Here is a 20,967-nt window from a genome sequence, read left to right as displayed (position 1 = left end):
GACCCACACAGTCTGTCCTAGCAGGCGACACTACCCCACAGCCACACCTGTTCTTCCTCCAAAGAGGCCATGCATGATAGGCAACAGCCGACAGGAGTGTCTTTTCCCCCACCACCATGTGGAAAAATTTGTTCACTGAACAGGACTAGTGGCATACCCACCGGCATGACTCAATTATGCAACTACCTATTTTAAGGCAAACACTGGTTGTTGTAGACCGTTTTTCAGATACCAGAACAGTAAATTCCATGCCAACAAGGACGTGAACAGTAGTAAATGGATGGTCGAACAGTTTATTAGTAAATAAACTTCCTGGCAGATTAAAACTGTGTGCCCGACCGAGACTCGAACTCGGGACCTTTGCCTTTCGCGGGCAAGTGCTCTACCAACTGAGCTACCGAAGCACGACTCACGTCTGGTACTCACAGCTTTACTTCTGCCAGTATCCGCCTCCTACCTTCCAAACTTTACAGAAGCTCTTCTGCGAAACTTGCAGAACTAGCACTCCTGAAAGAAAGGATATTGCGGAGACATGGCTTAGCCACAGCCTGGGGGATGTTTCCAGAATGAGATTTTCACTCTGCAGCGGAGTGTGCGCTGATATGAAACTTCCTGGCAGATTAAAACTGTGTGCCCGACCGAGACTCGAACTCGGGACCTTTGCCTTTCGCGGGCAAGTGCTCTACCAACTGAGCTACCGAAGCACGACTCACATCCGGTACTCACAGCTTTACTTCTGCCAGTATCCGCCTCCTACCTTCCAAACTTTACAGAAACTCTTCTGCGAAACTTGCAGAACTAGCACTCCTGAAAGAAAGGATATTGCGGAGACATGGCTTAGCCACAGCCTGGGGGATGTTTCCAGAATGAGATTTTCACTCTGCAGCGGAGTGTGCGCTGATATGAAACTTCCTGGCAGATTAAAACTGTGTGCCCGACCGAGACTCGAACTCGGGAATTTGCCTTTCGCGGGCAAGTGCTCTACCAACTGAGCTACCGAAGCACGACTCACGTCCGGTACTCACAGCTTTACTTCTGCCAGTATCCGCCTCCTACCTTCCAAACTTTACAGAAGCTCTTCTGCGAAACTTGCAGAACTAGCACTCCTGAAAGAAAGGATATTGCGGAGACATGGCTTAGCCACAGCCTGGGGGATGTTTCCAGAATGAGATTTTCACTCTGCAGCGGAGTGTGCGCTGATATGAAACTTCCTGGCAGATTAAAACTGTGTGCCCGACCGAGACTCGAACTCGGGACCTTTGCCTTTCGCGGGCAAGTGCTCTACCAACTGAGCTACCGAAGCACGACTCACATCCGGTACTCACAGCTTTACTTCTGCCAGTATCCGCCTCCTACCTTCCAAACTTTACAGAAACTCTTCTGCGAAACTTGCAGAACTAGCACTCCTGAAAGAAAGGATATTGCGGAGACATGGCTTAGCCACAGCCTGGGGGATGTTTCCAGAATGAGATTTTCACTCTGCAGCGGAGTGTGCGCTGATATGAAACTTCCTGGCAGATTAAAACTGTGTGCCCGACCGAGACTCGAACTCGGGACCTTTGCCTTTCGCGGGCAAGTGCTCTACCAACTGAGCTACCGAAGCACGACTCACGTCCGGTACTCACAGCTTTACTTCTGCCTGTATCCGCCTCCTACCTTCCAAACTTTACAGAAGCTCTTCTGCGAAACTTGCAGAACTAGCACTCCTGAAAGAAAGGATATTGCGGAGACATGGCTTAGCCACAGCCTGGGGGATGTTTCCAGAATGAGATTTTCACTCTGCAGCGGAGTGTGCGCTGATATGAAACTTCCTGGCAGATTAAAACTGTGTGCCCAACCGAGACTCGAACTCGGGACCTTTGCCTTTCGCGGGCAAGTGCTCTACCAACTGAGCTACCGAAGCACGACTCATGTCCGGTACTCACAGCTTTACTTCTGCCAGTATCCGCCTCCTACCTTCCAAACTTTACAGAAGCTCTTCTTCGAAACTTGCAGAACTAGCACTCCTGAAAGAAAGAATATTGCGGAGACATGGCTTAGCCACAGCCTGGGGGATGTTTCCAGAATGAGATTTTCACTCTGCAGCGGAGTGTGCGCTGATATGAAACTTCCTGGCAGATTAAAAATGTGTGCCCGACCGAGACTCGAACTCGGGACCTTTGCCTTTCGCGGGCAAGTGCTCTACCAACTGAGCTACCGAAGCACGACTCACGTCCGGAACTCACAGCTTTACTTCTCCCAGTATCCGCCTCCTACCTTCCAAACTTTACAGAAGCTCTTCTGCGAAACTTGCAGAACTAGCACTCCTGAAAGAAAGGATATTGCGGAGACATGGCTTAGCCACAGCCTGGGGGATGTTTCCAGAATGAGATTTTCACTCTGCAGCGGAGTGTGCGCTGATATGAAACTTCCTGGCAGATTAAAACTGTGTGCCCAACCGAGACTCGAACTCGGGACCTTTGCCTTTCGCGGGCAAGTGCTCTACCAACTGAGCTACCGAAGCACGACTCACATCCGGTACTCACAGCTTTACTTCTGCCAGTATCCGCCTCCTACCTTCCAAACTTTACAGAAACTCTTCTGCGAAACTTGCAGAACTAGCACTCCTGAAAGAAAGGATATTGCGGAGACATGGCTTAGCCACAGCCTGGGGGATGTTTCCAGAATGAGATTTTCACTCTGCAGCGGAGTGTGCGCTGATATGAAACTTCCTGGCAGATTAAAACTGTGTGCCCGACCGAGACTCGAACTCGGGACCTTTGCCTTTCGCGGGCAAGTGCTCTACCAACTGAGCTACCGAAGCACGACTCACGTCCGGTACTCACAGCTTTACTTCTGCCAGTATCCGCCTCCTACCTTCCAAACTTTACAGAAGCTCTTCTGCGAAACTTGCAGAACTAGCACTCCTGAAAGAAAGGATATTGCGGAGACATGGCTTAGCCACAGCCTGGGGGATGTTTCCAGAATGAGATTTTCACTCTGCAGCGGAGTGTGCGCTGATATGAAACTTCCTGGCAGATTAAAACTGTGTGCCCGACCGAGACTCGAACTCGGGACCTTTGCCTTTCGCGGGCAAGTGCTCTACCAACTTTTTTTTTTTTTTTTTTTTTTATGTTAAGGCACGAATTCCATAGCCTCCTTTCCTTCTTGAGATGAATAATAATAATAAAAAAGTATGTTCCCTTCCATGGAAACAAATGAGACTTCCTTCTCAGTCATAAAATGAATGTATAAGAAAACAATTTATCTTTAACCCTGCGATACTGGCTTTCGGCTTCGGCTTCTTCTGTGCAATAAACAAAATAGCCTTCTTTGCCAGCAGAGGATAAGTGATTGTAATATGAAACTGTAAAATTGTACTTCTCCCCAATTGTTTTTGTTTAAGCGTCGTTTCGCTTAAATAAACGATTTTTGTTTATCTCGTTGGCTTGTCAACCAATGCCCAGTCGCTCGAATACAATTTTCAGCATATTGCCGTAGTTTTTCTTGTGGTCTTTATATTTCAGGGCGTTATAAAAAGCACACTTCAAGTACATGTAAAAATCAGTGGAATTGTCATTTCCCAGGTGATTAATTACGTAATTCACATAGTGTCCCATTAACCAATGGACCGAGTTGTTTTTTGCTGCTGGAAAATAGCAAGTCTGAGGTCTGAGGAATGTAACAGGGGGAAAATTTTCCACCGAAGATCTCGTAAGAAAAGCCAGTTGTTCCCTAATCCAATTACAGAGTTGTAGATTGCCACCGCACGTGAATCTGTGCACTAACGTGTCGATCAATTTACATTTGAGACATAGGTTCGTGTCGCTAACGCCGATTGCATGTAACCTTTCATTGGTGCTTACGGTCTCATTCACTGTTTTATACCACGCTGACTTGACGTCCGATGGTAGACCACGCATATTAATATTTTTCCATATGGCGTCCCAATCAGTGTGTGGGTATTTACTTTCCAATTTGTTTCTCCCCTCCATTTTCTTTCGATGGCACAGAATATCGCGGGCCGTGATCCGTCGTGAGTTGATGATGACACCGCCGAGATAGCTGAATTCCACAAAATATACACGAACGTACTGGAGCCGGTTATTTATTTTTTGCACATTCACCGGCGCCTGTAAACTGGCAGGCCTGACAACTTCAAATAATTTAGTTGTAATGCTATCAGCGTGGTCGCTAAGGATAGTGGCGGTCCTTTTTATAAAAAGCGCAGACGCCTTATTTCTGATGTCAACTAACCCCAAACCTCCATTCCTGGGATCTAAGGTCGCAGTTTTTGCGTCGACTCTGAATATATCCCCTCTCCAAAGATAGCTGGCAATGGTAGACATTATCTTTTTTCCAATCATTTTCGGTAGTGGGAAGATCTGTGCTATAAAGTAACTCCTGGAGAGAATGCAGTGGTTAATGAAAATCACCCTCTGAACTTGGTTCATGTTACGGTGGAGGTTTTCTCTTGTTGTTCCAAGAAGTTGTCCCAACGTATTTCTCCAATTGATAGCTGCCATTTTTAACGGACAAGGTGTCAGTGTTATTCCTAGTGCTTTGCATTGGGTGACCATTGTGGCCCAGGCTAAGGTGGTATGTTGAAAACCCCGCAGGTTTAGGAGTTTGCTTTTGTTTGCGTTGACACCTGCTCCGGAGACTCTACAGTACTTTTTAATTAGCGTTTCCAATTTCAAAATGTCGTCGGGATTTCGCAGGACGACTCCGACATCATCGGCATAGGCGTTTATGACTGTTCGGGGACCAGATAATGTGATGCCAGTTAGAGTGGCATGAACACTGCGGAGGAAAGGTTCTAATGAAAGCACGAATAGGAACATGGAGAGGGGGCTTCCTTGAGGAACGCCGCGCCTGATCTGAATCTGCTTTGTCCTCTGGCAGTTAACTGATATACAAGCGCTGATGCCTGTTGCAACATTTCTGATCACACTTACGACTCGCTCATTAAAACCTATTTTGTTCAGTGTGGCACTAAGGAATCTATGATCCACACGATCAAATGCTTTCTGGAAGTCAATAAACATGATAGCACATTTTATGGTGGTCACAGCAGTGATTGCAATTATATCTCTATATTCAGCTATGCTTTTGAAAATGCTCTTGGTAGGCACACAGGACTGGTATGGACTTACTATCTTTTTGGCCAACTGTGAGAGTCTGTTGTTTAAAATTCTGCCGATGATTTTATAATCGGAGTTTAACAGGGAGATAGGACGAAAGTTGTTGAGGTTTCTTTTTGCAGCATTTTTTGGGATTAGTACTATTGTGCTCTCTTTAAAAACAGCAGGTAAATGCTTTCCCTGAAGCACCTCGTTCGTCATTCGGGTAAACATGTCACCAATCAGTGGCCAGTATCGTTTATAAAATTCAACAGGCAAACCATCCGGTCCCGGCGATTTCCTCAGAGGAGATTTGCAGATGATTCTGTGGATATCTTCGTTAGTACACTCAACGAGAAGGTCTTCGTTTTCCTCGTCCGAGACCTGTGGAGCTATGGAACTAAGGAACTCATCGAAGGACTCTTCACATACCGGGTTGGCAGTGTATAGGTCTTCGTAATATTTGTGCACTGCATTGACGATGTCTCTCTGAGTCGTGAGTGTCTCGCCAGTTTCAGACTGAAGTCCATCAATGAAGGTGCGTCTCCTGTTTCTTTCGTGCTTCAGTAGATGGTACAAGGAAGCATGTTCATCCTCCACGACTGTCTTAGCCTTGGATTTTAATTTCAGACCCTCCATCTGCTGTCTTTTAAGACTGAGCAATTTGGCCTTAGTTTGCTTGATATCTGCCAGACGGACGTTGGAAGTGTTTGCCTGCTCATATAAATTTCGCAGCATGGTATAATAAAATTCTATGGAATTTTTCAAGTCTTTCGATCGTTGTACACTATACTGGATGAGAACTTTTCTCAGTTTAGGCTTTGCCCTGTTGCACCACCAGTCTAGTACTGAGACGTGTCTATCGGCAGAGCGGAGGCACAATGCCCACGCTTCTGTCAAACTTTCTTCTAATCCGTCGTCCTGCAGCAGTGACGTATTAAGGTGCCATGAACTTCTAAAACGGCGAGTGGGTTGCGCAGTAAGGTTGATGGAAGCTAGCACGGAGCTATGATCAGAAAAGTAAACTGGAATCGTCTCTGCTTTAATGAAGGAGCTAACTAGACTTTGCGATATGTAGAGTCTGTCGATCCTGCTACGTGAGTGAGGACCTAGGAATGTAAATGCCACAAATGTGGGATACATTATTTCCCAAGCATCTTTAAGCTGTAAAACAGTAACGAAACGCTTCAGTTCATTGCAGTTATTAAAATTCGGAACCTGGTCTTTCTTATTTATCACACAATTAAAATCACCGCCTATTATAAGATCTTTTGGGTTTTTCCGTAATAAATAAATGATTTCTTCTTTATAGAACTGTGCTCTTTCCATTCTATTGGATGTGCCAGAAGGGGCATACAGATTGATAAGGGTAGAACCAAAGACTTTTATACCTATCGCTCTGCCGGAGTCCAACCTCTCGATATCCGAGACAGGAATCCCCTCCCTGACTAAAATTGCTGTACCGACGTTGGTGTCAAGTGAGACATTTAAAATCGCCAAATATCCAGGCACTGTAAGATTAGTCAGCACTACTTCCTGTAGGAAAGCAATGTCCGTCCCTGACTCATATAAATAATCCTTGAGCGCTGTAACTTTAGTCACGGATGTAATCCTGTTAATATTGATAGTCGTAATTGTATATGCCTGGGACATTTAGTTTGCAGAAAAAGTAAATAAGTGATTAAAAAGATAACAAAATATTAATAAAAAAAAAGAGATGTGCAGCTTCTAGAAGGGAGAAACGACTCCGCTTAAACAAACATCTAAAAGAATAGTCAGTATTTGAAGCTCGGTAAACACTTCATCTGGTTCCTCTGAAATATGACTAAGACAGTAGTACAATTAGAAATGAAACTGGTTCAACAAAATCCTTTTTTTTTTTTCATCTTACAGCCTCATTTTGGTGCAGGATTCCGAACATCTCGGATTGTAGTTTTACCGAGGGGCTTTGCATCACTAATGTCACTTGAAGGTACCTCCTTAGGTCTTTCCGTGATGATTTCATACAAGACGTTCTTGGCCGTCGCTTCCTCTTGTGCTGGTTGTTGTTTGCTTTGGTTACGGGAAGCTTTGAGATGAGGTTGCGGTTTGAGTCGGCGTCTTCGGACATCTTGGTTCAACGCGCCGTCATTCGGATTGTCTATCTTTACCACCGTTGTGACCGAAGCTGCCTCAACAGCGTCCTGTTTACGAGTGCCATTTCCTTGTTCTTCCGTCACTAGCTCCGGAGCACTGACTGAGTCGGCGGTTTGTGGGTCTGTAAGTTCTTGAGTTGGGTTCCGCTCCGTCACCTCTTGTGCTTCGGAGTGCGCCTCTTCCGTCTCCGCGACAATCGTTACTGCGTCCCCTCCGTGGACCGTTTGTACCTGTTCAGCCGCCGACAGCGGCCGGGTTGCCTCAGCGGCTGTCGTCACGTCAATACATGTACTGTTTGTTTCCTCGAGCACATCCGCATTACACTGCTTCTGCTTGCGGGTGGAAGGCGAATTACGGGCGGACTCGCCGTCCGAGCCGTCATCGGTCGTTTCCAACGGTCGCTTCTTATTCTGGAGATCGCAATCGGGAACAGAAGGGTGTGATGTAATGACGCTCAGGGGAGGGAACTCCGTAGTAGTTATGGCGGGCACTGCAGAAGTACATGCACCACTGTCGTTAACCGAAAGAAGGGAAGTGCTATTGGGTAAGACATCGCTGAGGGTCAGTTTTTGACGCTGTGTTAGATTGTTCCGAAGAACAAAAACACGGCGCGGACAATCTTGTCGGAAATGACCTGTCTCATTGCAAATATTGCACGTGCGCTCCTGACCAGAATACACAACATGTGCTTTATGGCCTGCAACAGATATATGGGACGGAATGTTGGCTTTCACCTCCATTTCAACGGATCTAATGCCATTAAAACACTGTATCTTGTATAGCTTCGACCATCTTTCGTTATAGATAGATTTAACTTCGCCATATTTAGATAGAGCGTCCTTGATCAACTGATTATCAATTTCAATTGGAACATTCAAAATCCTGACATTGGTGTACATGATATCAGCTTTTCGGACAGAGACATTACTTTTTGAACCGTCTCGATGAACAAATTCGACGGAATTACCCCATTTTGCAAGCAACTTATCGACTGTCACTGAGTTCAGAAATTTAACAAAAACACAGTATTTTTCAGCATCTAATTGCGTGGTATGAACAGAGTCAGAATTTATACCGATTACCTCAGTCAGCCAATCGTGGATTTCCAGCGCAGTGGGTTGGACCGGCCGTGTTTCTTTCTCGAACGAGAAGACTAAAGTATTCTTCCTGACGGTGTCAGACATGGTCGTCGGTTCCGACGAAATTCCGGCAACAACCGAAATTGCGGCGAAGCACGAGACGTGGAACGGACGAAAGCACTATAAAAACACTTATCAGAGACACCACTCAAAAAATAACAGCGAAAATGTACAGCTAACTTCACGTAAACACCAAATACCGGCGATAGCGCTAACGTACGCGGAGTAAACAACAAGCACGTCCGACCGCGGCGACGGCTAAAGCCAGAATGTGCCAACTGAGCTACCGAAGCACGACTCACGTCCAGTACTCACAGCTTTACTTCTGCCAGTATCCGCCTCCTACCTTCCAAACTTTACAGAAGCTCTTCTGCGAAACTTGCAGAACTAGCACTCCTGAAAGAAAGGATATTGCGGAGACATGGCTTAGCCACAGCCTGGGGGATGTTTCCAGAATGAGATTTTCACTCTGCAGCGGAGTGTGCGCTGATATGAAACTTCCTGGCAGATTAAAACTGTGTGCCCAACCGAGACTCGAACTCGGGACCTTTGCCTTTCGCGGGCAAGTGCTCTACCAACTGAGCTACCGAAGCACGACTCACGTCCGGAACTCACAGCTTTACTTCTGCCAGTATCCGCCTCCTACCTTCCAAACTTTACAGAAGCTCTTCTGCGAAACTTGCAGAACTAGCACTCCTGAAAGAAAGGATATTGCGGAGACATGGCTTAGCCACAGCCTGGGGGATGTTTCCAGAATGAGATTTTCACTCTGCAGCGGAGTGTGCGCTGATATGAAACTTCCTGGCAGATTAAAACTGTGTGCCCGACCGAGACTCGAACTCGGGACCTTTGCCTTTCGCGGGCAAGTGCTCTACCAACTGAGCTACCGAAGCACGACTCACGTCCGGTACTCACAGCTTTACTTCTGCCAGTATCCGCCTCCTACCTTCCAAACTTTACAGAAGCTCTTCTGCGAAACTTGCAGAACTAGCACTCCTGAAAGAAAGGATATTGCGGAGACATGGCTTAGCCACAGCCTGGGGGATGTTTCCAGAATGAGATTTTCACTCTGCAGCGGAGTGTGCGCTGATATGAAACTTCCTGGCAGATTAAAACTCTGTGCCCGACCGAGACTCGAACTCGGACCTTTGCCTTTCGCGGGCAAATGCTCTACCAACTGAGCTACCGAAGCACGACTCACGTCCGGAACTCACAGCTTTACTTCTGCCAGTATCCGCCTCCTACCTTCCAAACTTTACAGAAGCTCTTCTGCGAAACTTGCAGAACTAGCACTCCTGAAAGAAAGGATATTGCGGAGACATGGCTTAGCCACAGCCTGGGGGATGTTTCCAGAATGAGATTTTCACTCTGCAGCGGAGTGTGCGCTGATATGAAACTTCCTGGCAGATTAAAACTGTGTGCCCGACCGAGACTCGAACTCGGGACCTTTGCCTTTCGCGGGCAAGTGCTCTACCAACTGAGCTACCGAAGCACGACTCACGTCCGGTACTCGCAGCTTTACTTCTGCCAGTATCTGCCTCCTACCTTCCAAACTTTACAGAAGCTCTTCTGCGAAACTTGCAGAACTAGCACTCCTGAAAGAAAGGATATTGCGGAGACATGGCTTAGCCACAGCCTGGGGGATGTTTCCAGAATGAGATTTTCACTCTGCAGCGGAGTGTGCGCTGATATGAAACTTCCTGGCAGATTAAAAATGTGTGCCCGACCGAGACTCGAACTCGGGACCTTTGCCTTTCTCGGGCAAGTGCTCTACCAACTGAGCTACCGAAGCACGACTCACGTCCGGTACTCACAGCTTTACTTCTGCCAGTATCCGCCTCCTACCTTCCAAACTTTACAGAAGCTCTTCTTCGAAACTTGCAGAACTAGCACTCCTGAAAGAAAGGATATTGCGGAGACATGGCTTAGCCACAGCCTGGGGGATGTTTCCAGAATGAGATTTTCACTCTGCAGCGGAGTGTGCGCTGATATGAAACTTCCTGGCAGATTAAAACTGTGTGCCCGACCGAGACTCAAACTCGGGACCTTTGCCTTTCGCGGGCAAGTGCTCTACCAACTGAGCTACCGAAGCACGACTCACGTCCGGTACTCACAGCTTTACTTCTGCCAGTATCCGCCTCCTACCTTCCAAACTTTACAGAAGCTCTTCTGCGAAACTTGCAGAACTAGCACTCCTGAAAGAAAGGATATTGCGGAGACTTGGCTTAGCCACAGCCTGGGGGATGTTTCCAGAATGAGATTTTCACTCTGCAGCGGAGTGTGCGCTGATATGAAACTTCCTGGCAGATTAAAACTGTGTGCCTGACCGAGACACGAACTCGGGACCTTTGCCTTTTGCGGGCAAGTGCTCTACCAACTGAGCTACCGAAGCACGACTCACGTCCGGAACTCACAGCTTTACTTTTGCCAGTATCCGCCTCCTACCTTCCAAACTTTACAGAAGCTCTTCTGCGAAACTTGCAGAACTAGCACTCCTGAAAGAAAGGATATTGCGGAGACATGGCTTAGCCACAGCCTGGGGGATGTTTCCAGAATGAGATTTTCACTCTGCAGCGGAGTGTGCGCTGATATGAAACTTCCTGGCAGATTAAAACTGTGTGCCCGACCGAGACTCGAACTCGGGACCTTTGCCTTTCGCGGGCAAGTGCTCTACCAACTGAGCTACCGAAGCACGACTCACGTCCGGTACTCACAGCTTTACTTCTGCCAGTATCCGCCTCCTACCTTCTAAACTTTACAGAAGCTCTTCTGCGAAACTTGCAGAACTAGCACTCCTGAAAGAAAGGATATTGCGGAGACATGGCTTAGCCACAGCCTGGGGGATGTTTCCAGAATGAGATTTTCACTCTGCAGCGGAGTGTGCGCTGATATGAAACTTCCTGGCAGATTAAAAATGTGTGCCCGACCGAGACTCGAACTCGGGACCTTTGCCTTTCGCGGGCAAGTGCTCTACCAACTGAGCTACCGAAGCACGACTCACGTCCGGTACTCACAGCTTTACTTCTGCCAGTATCCGCCTCCTACCTTCCAAACTTTACAGAAGCTCTTCTGCGAAACTTGCAGAACTAGCACTCCTGAAAGAAAGGATATTGCGGAGACATGGCTTAGCCACAGCCTGGGGGATGTTTCCAGAATGAGATTTTCACTCTGCAGCGGAGTGTGCGCTGATATGAAACTTCCTGGCAGATTAAAACTGTGTGCCCGACCGAGACTCGAACTCGGGACGTTTGCCTTTCGCGGGCAAGTGCTCTACCAACTGAGCTACCGAAGCACGACTCACGTCCGGTACTCACAGCTTTACTTCTGCCAGTATCCGCCTCCTACCTTCCAAACTTTACAGAAGCTCTTCTGCGAAACTTGCAGAACTAGCACTCCTGAAAGAAAGGATATTGCGGAGACATGGCTTAGCCACAGCCTGGGGGATGTTTCAAGAATGAGATTTTCACTCTGCAGCGGAGTGTGCGCTGATATGAAACTTCCTGGCAGATTAAAACTGTGTGCCCGACCGAGACACGAACTCGGTACCTTTGCCTTTCGCGGGCAAGTGCTCTACCAACTGAGCTACCGAAGCACGACTCACGTCCGGAACTCACAGCTTTACTTTTGCCAGTATCCGCCTCCTACCTTCCAAATTTTACAGAAGCTCTTCTGCGAAACTTGCAGAACTAGCACTCCTGAAAGAAAGGATATTGCGTAGACATGGCTTAGCCACAGCCTGGGGGATGTTTCCAGAATGAGATTTTCACTCTGCAGCGGAGTGTGCGCTGATATGAAACTTCCTGGCAGATTAAAACTGTGTGCCCAACCGAGACTCGAACTCGGGACCTTTGCCTTTCGCGGGCAAGTGCTCTACCAACTGAGCTACCGAAGCACGACTCACGTCCGGTACTCACAGCTTTACTTCTGCCAGTATCCGCCTCCTACCTTCCAAACTTTACAGAAGCTCTTCTTCGAAACTTGCAGAACTAGCACTCCTGAAAGAAAGGATATTGCGGAGACATGGCTTAGCCACAGCCTGCGGGATGTTTCCAGAATGAGATTTTCACTCTGCAGTGGAGTGTGCGCTGATATGAAACTTCCTGGCAGATTAAAACTGTGTGCCCGACCGAGACTCGAACTCGGGACCTTTGCCTTTCACGGGCAAGTGCTCTACCAAATGAGCTACCGAAGCATGACTCACGTCCGGTACTCACAGCTTTACTTCTGCCAGTATCCGCCTCCTACCTTCCAAACTTTACAGAAGCTCTTCTGCGAAACTTGCAGAACTAGCACTCCTGAAAGAAAGGATATTGCGGAGACATGGCTTAGCCACAGCCTGGGGGATGTTTCCAGAATGAGATTTTCACTCTGCAGCGGAGTGTGCGCTGATATGAAACTTCCTGGCAGATTAAAACTGTGTGCCCGACCGAGACTCGAACTCGGGACCTTTGCCTTTCGCGGGCAAGTGCTCTACCAACTGAGCTACCGAAGCACGACTCACGTCCGGTACTCACAGCTTTACTTCTGCCAGTATCCGCCTCCTACCTTCCAAACTTTACAGAAGCTCTTCTGCGAAACTTGCAGAACTAGCACTCCTGAAAGAAAGGATATTGCGGAGACATGGCTTAGCCACAGGCTGGGGGATGTTTCCAGAATGAGATTTTCACTCTGCAGCGGAGTGTGCGCTGATATGAAACTTCCTGGCAGATTAAAACTGTGTGCCCGACCGAGACTCGAACTCGGGACGTTTGCCTTTCGCGGGCAAGTGCTCTACCAACTGAGCTACCGAAGCACGACTCACGTCCGGTACTCACAGCTTTACTTCTGCCAGTATCCGCCTCCTACCTTCCAAACTTTACAGAAGCTCTTCTGCGAAACTTGCAGAACTAGCACTCCTGAAAGAAAGGATATTGCGGAGACATGGCTTAGCCACAGCCTGGGGGATGTTTCCAGAATGAGATTTTCACTCTGCAGCGGAGTGTGCGCTGATATGAAACTTCCTGGCAGATTAAAACTGTGTGCCCGACCGAGACTCGAACTCGGGACCTTTGCATTTCGCGGGCAAGTGCTCTACCAAATGAGCTACCGAAGCACGACTCACGTCCGGTACTCACAGCTTTACTTCTGCCAGTATCCGCCTCCTACCTTCCAAACTTTACAGAAGCTCTTCTGCGAAACTTGCAGAACTAGCACTCCTGAAAGAAAGGATATTGCGGAGACATGGCTTAGCCACAGCCTGGGGGATGTTTCCAGAATGAGATTTTCACTCTGCAGCGGAGTGTGCGCTGATATGAAACTTCCTGGCAGATTAAAACTGTGTGCCCGACCGAGACTCGAACTCGGGACCTTTGCCTTTCGCGGGCAAGTGCTCTACCAACTGAGCTACCGAAGCACGACTCACGTCCGGTACTCACAGCTTTACTTCTGCCAGTATCCGCCTCCTACCTTCCAAACTTTACAGAAGCTCTTCTGCGAAACTTGCAGAACTAGCACTCCTGAAAGAAAGGATATTGCGGAGACATGGCTTAGCCACAGCCTGGGGGATGTTTCCAGAATGAGATTTTCACTCTGCAGCGGAGTGTGCGCTGATATGAAACTTCCTGGCAGATTAAAACTGTGTGCCCGACCGAGACTCGAACTCGGGACCTTTGCCTTTCGCTGGCAAGTGCTCTACCAAATGAGCTACCGAAGCATGACTCACGTCCGGTACTCACAGCTTTACTTCTGCCAGTATCCGCCTCCTACCTTCCAAACTTTACAGAAGCTCTTCTGCGAAACTTGCAGAACTAGCACTCCTGAAAGAAAGGATATTGCGGAGACATGGCTTAGCCACAGCCTGGGGAATGTTTCCGGAATGAGATTTTCACTCTGCAGCGGAGTGTGCGCTGATATGAAACTTCCTGGCAGATTAAAAATGTGTGCCCGACCGAGACTCGAACTCGGGACCTTTGCCTTTTGCGGGCAAGTGCTCTACCAACTGAGCTACCGAAGCACGACTCACGTCCGGTACTCACAGCTTTACTTCTGCCAGTATCCGCCTCCTACCTTCCAAACTTTACAGAAGCTCTTCTGCGAAACTTGCAGAACTAGCACTCCTGAAAGAAAGGATATTGCGGAGACATGGCTTAGCCACAGCCTGGGGGATGTTTCCAGAATGAGATTTTCACTCTGCAGCGGAGTGTGCGCTGATATGAAACTTCCTGGCAGATTAAAACTGTGTGCCCGACCGAGACTCGAACTCGGGAATTTGCCTTTCGCGGGCAAGTGCTCTACCAACTGAGCTACCGAAGCACGACTCACGTCCGGTACTCACAGCTTTACTTCTGCCAGTATCCGCCTCCTACCTTCCAAACTTTACAGAAGCTCTTCTGCGAAACTTGCAGAACTAGCACTCCTGAAACAAAGGATATTGCGGAGACATGGCTTAGCCACAGCCTGGGGGATGTTTCCAGAATGAGATTTTCACTCTGCAGCGGAGTGTGCGCTGATATGAAACTTCCTGGCAGATTAAAACTGTGTGCCCGACCGAGACTCGAACTCGGGACCTTTGCCTTTCGCGGGCAAGTGCTCTACCAACTGAGCTACCGAAGCACGACTCACGTCTGGTACTCACAGCTTTACTTCTGCCAGTATCCGCCTCCTACCTTCCAAACTTTACAGAAGCTCTTCTGCGAAACTTGCAGAACTAGCACTCCTGAAAGAAAGGATATTGCGGAGACATGGCTTAGCCACAGCCTGGGGGATGTTTCCAGAATGAGATTTTCACTCTGCAGCGGAGTGTGCGCTGATATGAAACTTCCTGGCAGATTAAAACTGTGTGCCCGACCGAGACTCGAACTCGGGACCTTTGCCTTTCGCTGGCAAGTGCTCTACCAACTGAGCTACCGAAGCACGACTCACGTCCGGAACTCACAGCTTTACTTCTGCCAGTATCCGCCTCCTACCTTCCAAATTTTACAGAAGCTCTTCTGCGAAACTTGCAGAACTAGCACTCCTGAAAGAAAGGATATTGCGGAGACATGGCTTAGCCACAGCCTGGGGGATGTTTCCAGAATGAGATTTTCACTCTGCAGCGGAGTGTGCGCTGATATGAAACTTCCTGGCAGATTAAAACTGTGTGCCCGACCGAGACTCGAACTCGGGACGTTTGCCTTTCGCGGGCAAGTGCTCTACCAACTGAGCTACCGAAGCACGACTCACGTCCGGTACTCACAGCTTTACTTCTGCCAGTATCCGCCTCCTACCTTCCAAACTTTACAGAAGCTCTTCTGCGAAACTTGCAGAACTAGCACTCCTGAAAGAAAGGATATTGCGGAGACATGGCTTAGCCACAGCCTGGGGGATGTTTCCAGAATGAGATTTTCACTCTGCAGCGGAGTGTGCGCTGATATGAAACTTCCTGGCAGATTTAAAATGTGTGCCCGACCGAGACTCGAACTCGGGACCTTTGCCTTTCTCGTGCAAGTGCTCTACCAACTGAGCTACCGAAGCACGACTCACGTCCGGAACTCACAGCTTTACTTCTGCCAGTATCCGCCTCCTACCTTCCAAACTTTACAGAAGCTCTTCTTCGAAACTTGCAGAACTAGCACTCCTGAAAGAAAGGATATTGCGGAGACATGGCTTAGCCACAGCCTGGGGGATGTTTCCAGAATGAGATTTTCACTCTGCAGCGGAGTGTGCGCTGATATGAAACTTCCTGGCAGATTAAAACTGTGTGCCCGACCGAGACTCGAACTCGGGACCTTTGCCTTTCGCGGGCAAGTGCTCTACCAACTGAGCTACCGAAGCACGACTCACGTCCGGAACTCACAGCTTTACTTTTGCCAGTATCCGCCTCCTACCTTCCAAACTTTACAGAAGCTCTTCTGCGAAACTTGTAGAACTAGCACTCCTGAAAGAAAGGATATTGCGTAGACATGGCTTAGCCACAGCCTGGGGGATGTTTCCAGAATGAGATTTTCACTCTGCAGCGGAGTGTGCACTGATATGAAACTTCCTGGCAGATTAAAACTGTGTGCCCGACCGAGACTCGAACTCGGGACCTTTGCCTTTCGCGGGCAAGTGCTCTACCAACTGAGCTACCGAAGCACGACTCACGTCCGGTACTCACAGCTTTACTTCTGCCAGTATCCGCCTCCTACCTTCCAAACTTTACAGAAGCTCTTCTGCGAAACTTGCAGAACTAGCACTCCTGAAAGAAAGGATATTGCGGAGACATGGCTTAGCCACAGCCTGGGGGATGTTTCCAGAATGAGATTTTCACTCTGCAGCGGAGTGTGCGCTGATATGAAACTTCCTGGCAGATTAAAACTGTGTGCCCGACCGAGACTCGAACTCGGGACCTTTGACTTTCGCGGGCAAGTGCTCTACCAAATGAGCTACCGAAGCATGACTCACGTCCGGTACTCACAGCTTTACTTCTGCCAGTATCCGCCTCCTACCTTCCAAACTTTACAGAAGCTCTTTTTCGAAACTTGCAGAACTAGCACTCCTGAAAGAAAGGATATTGCGGAGACATGGCTTAGCCACAGCCTGGGGGATGTTTCCAGAATGAGATTTTCACTCTGCAGCGGAGTGTGCGCTGATATGAAACTTCCTGGCAGATTAAAACTGTGTGCCCGACCGAGACTCGAACTCGGGACCTTTGCCTTTCGCGGGCAAGTGCTCTACCAACTGAGCTACCGAAGCACGTCTCACGTCCGGTACTCACAGCTTTACTTCTGCCAGTATCCGCCTCCTACCTTCCAAACTTTACAGAAGCTCTTCTGCGAAACTTGCAGAACTAGCACTCCTGAAAGAAAGGATATTGCGGAGACAAGGCTTAGCCACAGGCTGGGGGATGTTTCCAGAATGAGATTTTCACTCTGCAGCGGAGTGTGCGCTGATATGAAACTTCCTGGCAGATTAAAACTGTGTGCCCGACCGAGACTCGAACTCGGGACGTTTGCCTTTCGCGGGCAAGTGCTCTACCAACTGAGCTACCGAAGCACTTCTCACGTCCGGTACTCACAGCTTTGCTTCTGCCAGTATCCGCCTCCTACCTTCCAAACTTTACAGAAGCTCTTCTGCGAAACTTGCAGAACTAGCACTCCTGAAAGAAAGGATATTGCGGAGACATGGCTTAGCCACAGCCTGGGGGATGTTTCCAGAATGAGATTTTCACTCTGCAGCGGAGTGTGCGCTGATATGAAACTTCCTGGCAGATTAAAACTGTGTGCCCGACCGAGACTCGAACTCGGGACGTTTGCCTTTCGCGGGCAAGTGCTCTACCAACTGAGCTACCGAAGCACGACTCACGTCCGGTACTCACAGCTTTACTTCTGCCAGTATCCGCCTCCTACCTTCCAAACTTTATAGAAGCTCTTCTGCGAAACTTGCAGAACTAGCACTCCTGAAAGAAAGGATATTGCGGAGACATGGCTTAGCCACAGCCTGGGGGATGTTTCCAGAATGAGATTTTCACTCTGCAGCGGAGTGTGCGCTGATATGAAACTTCCTGGCAGATTAAAACTGTGTGCCCGACCGAGACTCGAACTCGGGACCTTTGCCTTTCGCGGGCAAGTGCTCTACCAACTGAGCTACCGAAGCACGACTCACGTCCGGTACTCACAGCTTTACTTCTGCCAGTATCCGCCTCCTACCTTCCAAACTTTACAGAAGCTCTTCTGCGAAACTTGCAGAACTAGCACTCCTGAAAGAAAGGATATTGCGGAGACATGGCTTAGCCACAGCCTGGGGGATGTTTCCAGAATGAGATTTTCACTCTGCAGCGGAGTGTGCGCTGATATGAAACTTCCTGGCAGATTAAAAATGTGTGCCCGACCGAGACTCGAACTCGGGACCTTTGCCTTTCTCGGGCAAGTGCTCTACCAACTGAGCTACCGAAGCACGACTCACGTCCGGAACTCACAGCTTTACTTCTGCCAGTATCCGCCTCCTACCTTCCAAACTTTACAGGAAGGTAGGAGGCGGATACTGGCAGAAGTAAAGCTGTGAATACCGGACGTGAGTCGTGCTTCGGTAGCTCAGTTGGTAGAGCACTTGCCCACGAAAGGCAAAGGTCCCGAGTTCGAGTCTCGGTCGGGCACACAGTTTTAATCTGCCAGGAAGTTTCATATCAGCACACACTCCGCTGCAGAGTGAAAATCTCATTCTGGAAACATCCCCCAGGCTGTGGCTAAGCCATGTCTCCGCAATATCCTTTCTTTCAGGAGTGCTAGTTCTGCAAGTTTCGCAGAAGAGCTTCTGTAAAGTTTGGAAGGTAGGAGGCGGATACTGGCAGAAGTAAAGCTGTGAGTACCGGACGTGAGTCGTGCTTCGGTAGCTCAGTTGGTAGAGCACTTGCCCGCGAAAGGCAAAGGTCCCGAGTTCGAGTCTCGGTCGGGCACACAGTTTTAATCTGCCAGGAAGTTTCATATCAGCGCACACTCCGCTGCAGAGTGAAAATCTCATTCTGGAAACATCCCCCAGGCTGTGGCTAAGCCATGTCTCCGCAATATCCTTTCTTTCAGGAGTGCTAGTTCTGCAAGTTTCGCAGAAGAGCTTCTGTAAAGTTTGGAAGGTAGGAGGCGGATACTGGCAGAAGTAAAGCTGTGAGTACCGGACGTGAGTCGTGCTTCGGTAGCTCAGTTGGTAGAGCACTTGCCCGCGAAAGGCAAAGGTCCCGAGTTCGAGTCTCGGTCGGGCACACAGTTTTAATCTGCCAGGAAGTTTCATATCAGCGCACACTCCGCTGCAGAGTGAAAATCTCATTCTGGAAACATCCCCCAGGCTGTGGCTAAGCCATGTCTCCGCAATATCCTTTCTTTCAGGAGTGCTAGTTCTGCAAGTTTCGCAGAAGAGCTTCTGTAAAGTTTGGAAGGTAGGAGGCGGATACTGGCAGAAGTAAAGCTGTGAGTACCGGACGTGAGTCGTGCTTCGGTAGCTCAGTTGGTAGAGCACTTGCCCGCGAAAGGCAAACGTCCCGAGTTCGAGTCTCGGTCGGGCACACAGTTTTAATCTGCCAGGAAGTTTCATATCAGCGCACACTCCGCTGCAGAGTGAAAATCTCATTCTGGAAACATCCCCCAGGCTGTGGCTAAGCCATGTCTCCGCAATATCCTTTCTTTCAGGAGTGCTAGTTCTGCAAGTTTCGCAGAAGAGCTTCTGTAAAGTTTGGAAGGTAGGAGGCGGATACTGGCAGAAGTAAAGCTGTGAGTACCGGACGTGAGTCGTGCTTCGGTAGCTCATTTGGTAGAGCACTTGCCCGCGAAAGGCAAAGGTCCCGAGTTCGAGTCTCGGTCGGGCACACAGTTTTAATCTGCCAGGAAGTTTCATATCAGCGCACACTCCGCTGCAGAGTGAAAATCTCATTCTGGAAATATCCCCCAGGCTGTGGCTAAGCCTTGTCTCCGCAATATCCTTTCTTTCAGGAGTGCTAGTTCTGCAAGTTTCGCAGAAGAGCTTCTGTAAAGTTTGGAAGGTAGGAGGCGGATACTGGCAGAAGTAAAGCTGTGAGTACCGGACGTGAGTCGTGCTTCGGTAGCTCAGTTGGTAGAGCACTTGCCCGCGAAAGGCAAAGGTCCCGAGTTCGAGTCTCGGTCGGGCACACAGTTTTAATCTGCCAGGAAGTTTCATATCAGCGCACACTCCGCTGCAGAGTGAAAATCTCATTCTGGAAACATCCCCCAGGCTGTGGCTAAGCCATGTCTCCGCAATATCCTTTCTTTCAGGAGTGCTAGTTCTGCAAGTTTCGCAGAAGAGCTTCTGTAAAGTTTGGAAGGTAGGAGGCGGATACTGGCAGAAGTAAAGCTGTGAGTACCGGACGTGAGTCGTGCTTCGGTAGCTCAGTTGGTGGAGCACTTGCCCGCGAAAGGCAAAGGTCCCGAGTTCGAGTCTCGGTCGGGCACACAGTTTTAATCTGCCAGGAAGTTTCATATCAGCGCACACTCCGCTGCAGAGTGAAAATCTCATTCTGGAAACATCCCCCAGGCTGTGGCTAAGCCATGTCTCCGCAATATCCTTTCTTTCAGGAGTGCTAGTTCTGCAAGTTTCGCAGAAGAGCTTCTGTAAAGTTTGGAAGGTAGGAGGCGGATACTGGCAGAAGTAAAGCTGTGAGTACCGGACGTGAGTCGTGCTTCGGTAGCTCAGTTGGTAGAGCACTTGCCCGCGAAAGGCAAAGGTCCCGAGTTCGAGTCTCGGTCGGGCACACAGTTTTAATCTGCCAGGAAGTTTCATATCAGCGCACACTCCGCTGCAGAGTGAAAATCTCATTCCAGTTTATTGGTAGTTTTTGTTTGTGTATAGTTTGTGCTTAAATAAATTATCGTGTGGCTAGATTTCTACCCTCCTGCACATTTCTAAGATTAGCACTTGTCCCATTGCAGTCCTAACTTCTTTCCCTTTTAAATTAAGTAGTAAGACGTGCCGTGCCATAAACACTGAGGGCATGGCATGCATACCCACAATGTTGCGAGCCACAGGCGAGAGAGTGCAGCATTCGGCCATTGCAGTGGAGACAGCTGAATGCTGCATGGCAAGGATCATTTTGGGAGCGTCTGGGGATTCAGGAGGTGGACGAACCTCATCAGCCGAGCACTGCTGATGTG

General features: G+C 48.8%; 24 non-coding genes across 24 annotated transcripts; 4 read left to right on the top strand and 20 right to left on the bottom strand.

Annotated features, from left to right (window-relative positions):
* Nucleotides 1-330: 330 nt before the first annotated feature.
* On the bottom strand, nt 331-405 carry Trnas-cga (transfer RNA serine (anticodon CGA)). The gene has a single exon. It is a non-coding gene; the product is annotated as a tRNA-Ser (tRNA).
* Nucleotides 406-630: 225 nt separating this feature from the next.
* Trnas-cga (transfer RNA serine (anticodon CGA)) lies at nt 631-705 on the bottom strand. The gene has a single exon. It is a non-coding gene; the product is annotated as a tRNA-Ser (tRNA).
* A 524-nt stretch (nt 706-1,229) lies between these two features.
* Nucleotides 1,230-1,304, bottom strand: Trnas-cga (transfer RNA serine (anticodon CGA)). Its single transcript has one exon. It is a non-coding gene; the product is annotated as a tRNA-Ser (tRNA).
* A 225-nt stretch (nt 1,305-1,529) lies between these two features.
* Nucleotides 1,530-1,604, bottom strand: Trnas-cga (transfer RNA serine (anticodon CGA)). Its single transcript has one exon. It is a non-coding gene; the product is annotated as a tRNA-Ser (tRNA).
* Nucleotides 1,605-2,129: 525 nt separating this feature from the next.
* Trnas-cga (transfer RNA serine (anticodon CGA)) lies at nt 2,130-2,204 on the bottom strand. The gene has a single exon. It is a non-coding gene; the product is annotated as a tRNA-Ser (tRNA).
* Nucleotides 2,205-2,729: 525 nt separating this feature from the next.
* On the bottom strand, nt 2,730-2,804 carry Trnas-cga (transfer RNA serine (anticodon CGA)). Its single transcript has one exon. It is a non-coding gene; the product is annotated as a tRNA-Ser (tRNA).
* A 6,392-nt stretch (nt 2,805-9,196) lies between these two features.
* On the bottom strand, nt 9,197-9,271 carry Trnas-cga (transfer RNA serine (anticodon CGA)). The gene has a single exon. It is a non-coding gene; the product is annotated as a tRNA-Ser (tRNA).
* Nucleotides 9,272-9,795: 524 nt separating this feature from the next.
* Trnas-cga (transfer RNA serine (anticodon CGA)) lies at nt 9,796-9,870 on the bottom strand. Its single transcript has one exon. It is a non-coding gene; the product is annotated as a tRNA-Ser (tRNA).
* A 225-nt stretch (nt 9,871-10,095) lies between these two features.
* Nucleotides 10,096-10,170, bottom strand: Trnas-aga (transfer RNA serine (anticodon AGA)). Its single transcript has one exon. It is a non-coding gene; the product is annotated as a tRNA-Ser (tRNA).
* An 825-nt stretch (nt 10,171-10,995) lies between these two features.
* Trnas-cga (transfer RNA serine (anticodon CGA)) lies at nt 10,996-11,070 on the bottom strand. Its single transcript has one exon. It is a non-coding gene; the product is annotated as a tRNA-Ser (tRNA).
* Nucleotides 11,071-11,295: 225 nt separating this feature from the next.
* Nucleotides 11,296-11,370, bottom strand: Trnas-cga (transfer RNA serine (anticodon CGA)). Its single transcript has one exon. It is a non-coding gene; the product is annotated as a tRNA-Ser (tRNA).
* A 1,425-nt stretch (nt 11,371-12,795) lies between these two features.
* On the bottom strand, nt 12,796-12,870 carry Trnas-cga (transfer RNA serine (anticodon CGA)). The gene has a single exon. It is a non-coding gene; the product is annotated as a tRNA-Ser (tRNA).
* Nucleotides 12,871-13,695: 825 nt separating this feature from the next.
* Trnas-cga (transfer RNA serine (anticodon CGA)) lies at nt 13,696-13,770 on the bottom strand. The gene has a single exon. It is a non-coding gene; the product is annotated as a tRNA-Ser (tRNA).
* Nucleotides 13,771-14,295: 525 nt separating this feature from the next.
* On the bottom strand, nt 14,296-14,370 carry Trnal-caa (transfer RNA leucine (anticodon CAA)). The gene has a single exon. It is a non-coding gene; the product is annotated as a tRNA-Leu (tRNA).
* Nucleotides 14,371-14,894: 524 nt separating this feature from the next.
* Trnas-cga (transfer RNA serine (anticodon CGA)) lies at nt 14,895-14,969 on the bottom strand. The gene has a single exon. It is a non-coding gene; the product is annotated as a tRNA-Ser (tRNA).
* A 1,125-nt stretch (nt 14,970-16,094) lies between these two features.
* Nucleotides 16,095-16,169, bottom strand: Trnas-cga (transfer RNA serine (anticodon CGA)). The gene has a single exon. It is a non-coding gene; the product is annotated as a tRNA-Ser (tRNA).
* Nucleotides 16,170-16,394: 225 nt separating this feature from the next.
* Trnas-cga (transfer RNA serine (anticodon CGA)) lies at nt 16,395-16,469 on the bottom strand. Its single transcript has one exon. It is a non-coding gene; the product is annotated as a tRNA-Ser (tRNA).
* Nucleotides 16,470-16,994: 525 nt separating this feature from the next.
* Trnas-cga (transfer RNA serine (anticodon CGA)) lies at nt 16,995-17,069 on the bottom strand. The gene has a single exon. It is a non-coding gene; the product is annotated as a tRNA-Ser (tRNA).
* Nucleotides 17,070-17,894: 825 nt separating this feature from the next.
* Nucleotides 17,895-17,969, bottom strand: Trnas-cga (transfer RNA serine (anticodon CGA)). Its single transcript has one exon. It is a non-coding gene; the product is annotated as a tRNA-Ser (tRNA).
* A 225-nt stretch (nt 17,970-18,194) lies between these two features.
* On the bottom strand, nt 18,195-18,269 carry Trnas-aga (transfer RNA serine (anticodon AGA)). Its single transcript has one exon. It is a non-coding gene; the product is annotated as a tRNA-Ser (tRNA).
* A 424-nt stretch (nt 18,270-18,693) lies between these two features.
* On the top strand, nt 18,694-18,768 carry Trnas-cga (transfer RNA serine (anticodon CGA)). Its single transcript has one exon. It is a non-coding gene; the product is annotated as a tRNA-Ser (tRNA).
* Nucleotides 18,769-18,993: 225 nt separating this feature from the next.
* Trnas-cga (transfer RNA serine (anticodon CGA)) lies at nt 18,994-19,068 on the top strand. The gene has a single exon. It is a non-coding gene; the product is annotated as a tRNA-Ser (tRNA).
* Nucleotides 19,069-19,893: 825 nt separating this feature from the next.
* Trnas-cga (transfer RNA serine (anticodon CGA)) lies at nt 19,894-19,968 on the top strand. Its single transcript has one exon. It is a non-coding gene; the product is annotated as a tRNA-Ser (tRNA).
* Nucleotides 19,969-20,493: 525 nt separating this feature from the next.
* On the top strand, nt 20,494-20,568 carry Trnas-cga (transfer RNA serine (anticodon CGA)). The gene has a single exon. It is a non-coding gene; the product is annotated as a tRNA-Ser (tRNA).
* Nucleotides 20,569-20,967: the final 399 nt, after the last annotated feature.

This window comes from Schistocerca gregaria, chromosome 4, assembly GCF_023897955.1.
Source record: "Schistocerca gregaria isolate iqSchGreg1 chromosome 4, iqSchGreg1.2, whole genome shotgun sequence".
Classification (NCBI taxonomy): Eukaryota; Metazoa; Arthropoda; class Insecta; order Orthoptera; family Acrididae; genus Schistocerca; species Schistocerca gregaria.
Note: the sequence above shows the minus strand (reverse complement) of the source record. Positions and strands in the feature narration are given on the sequence as shown.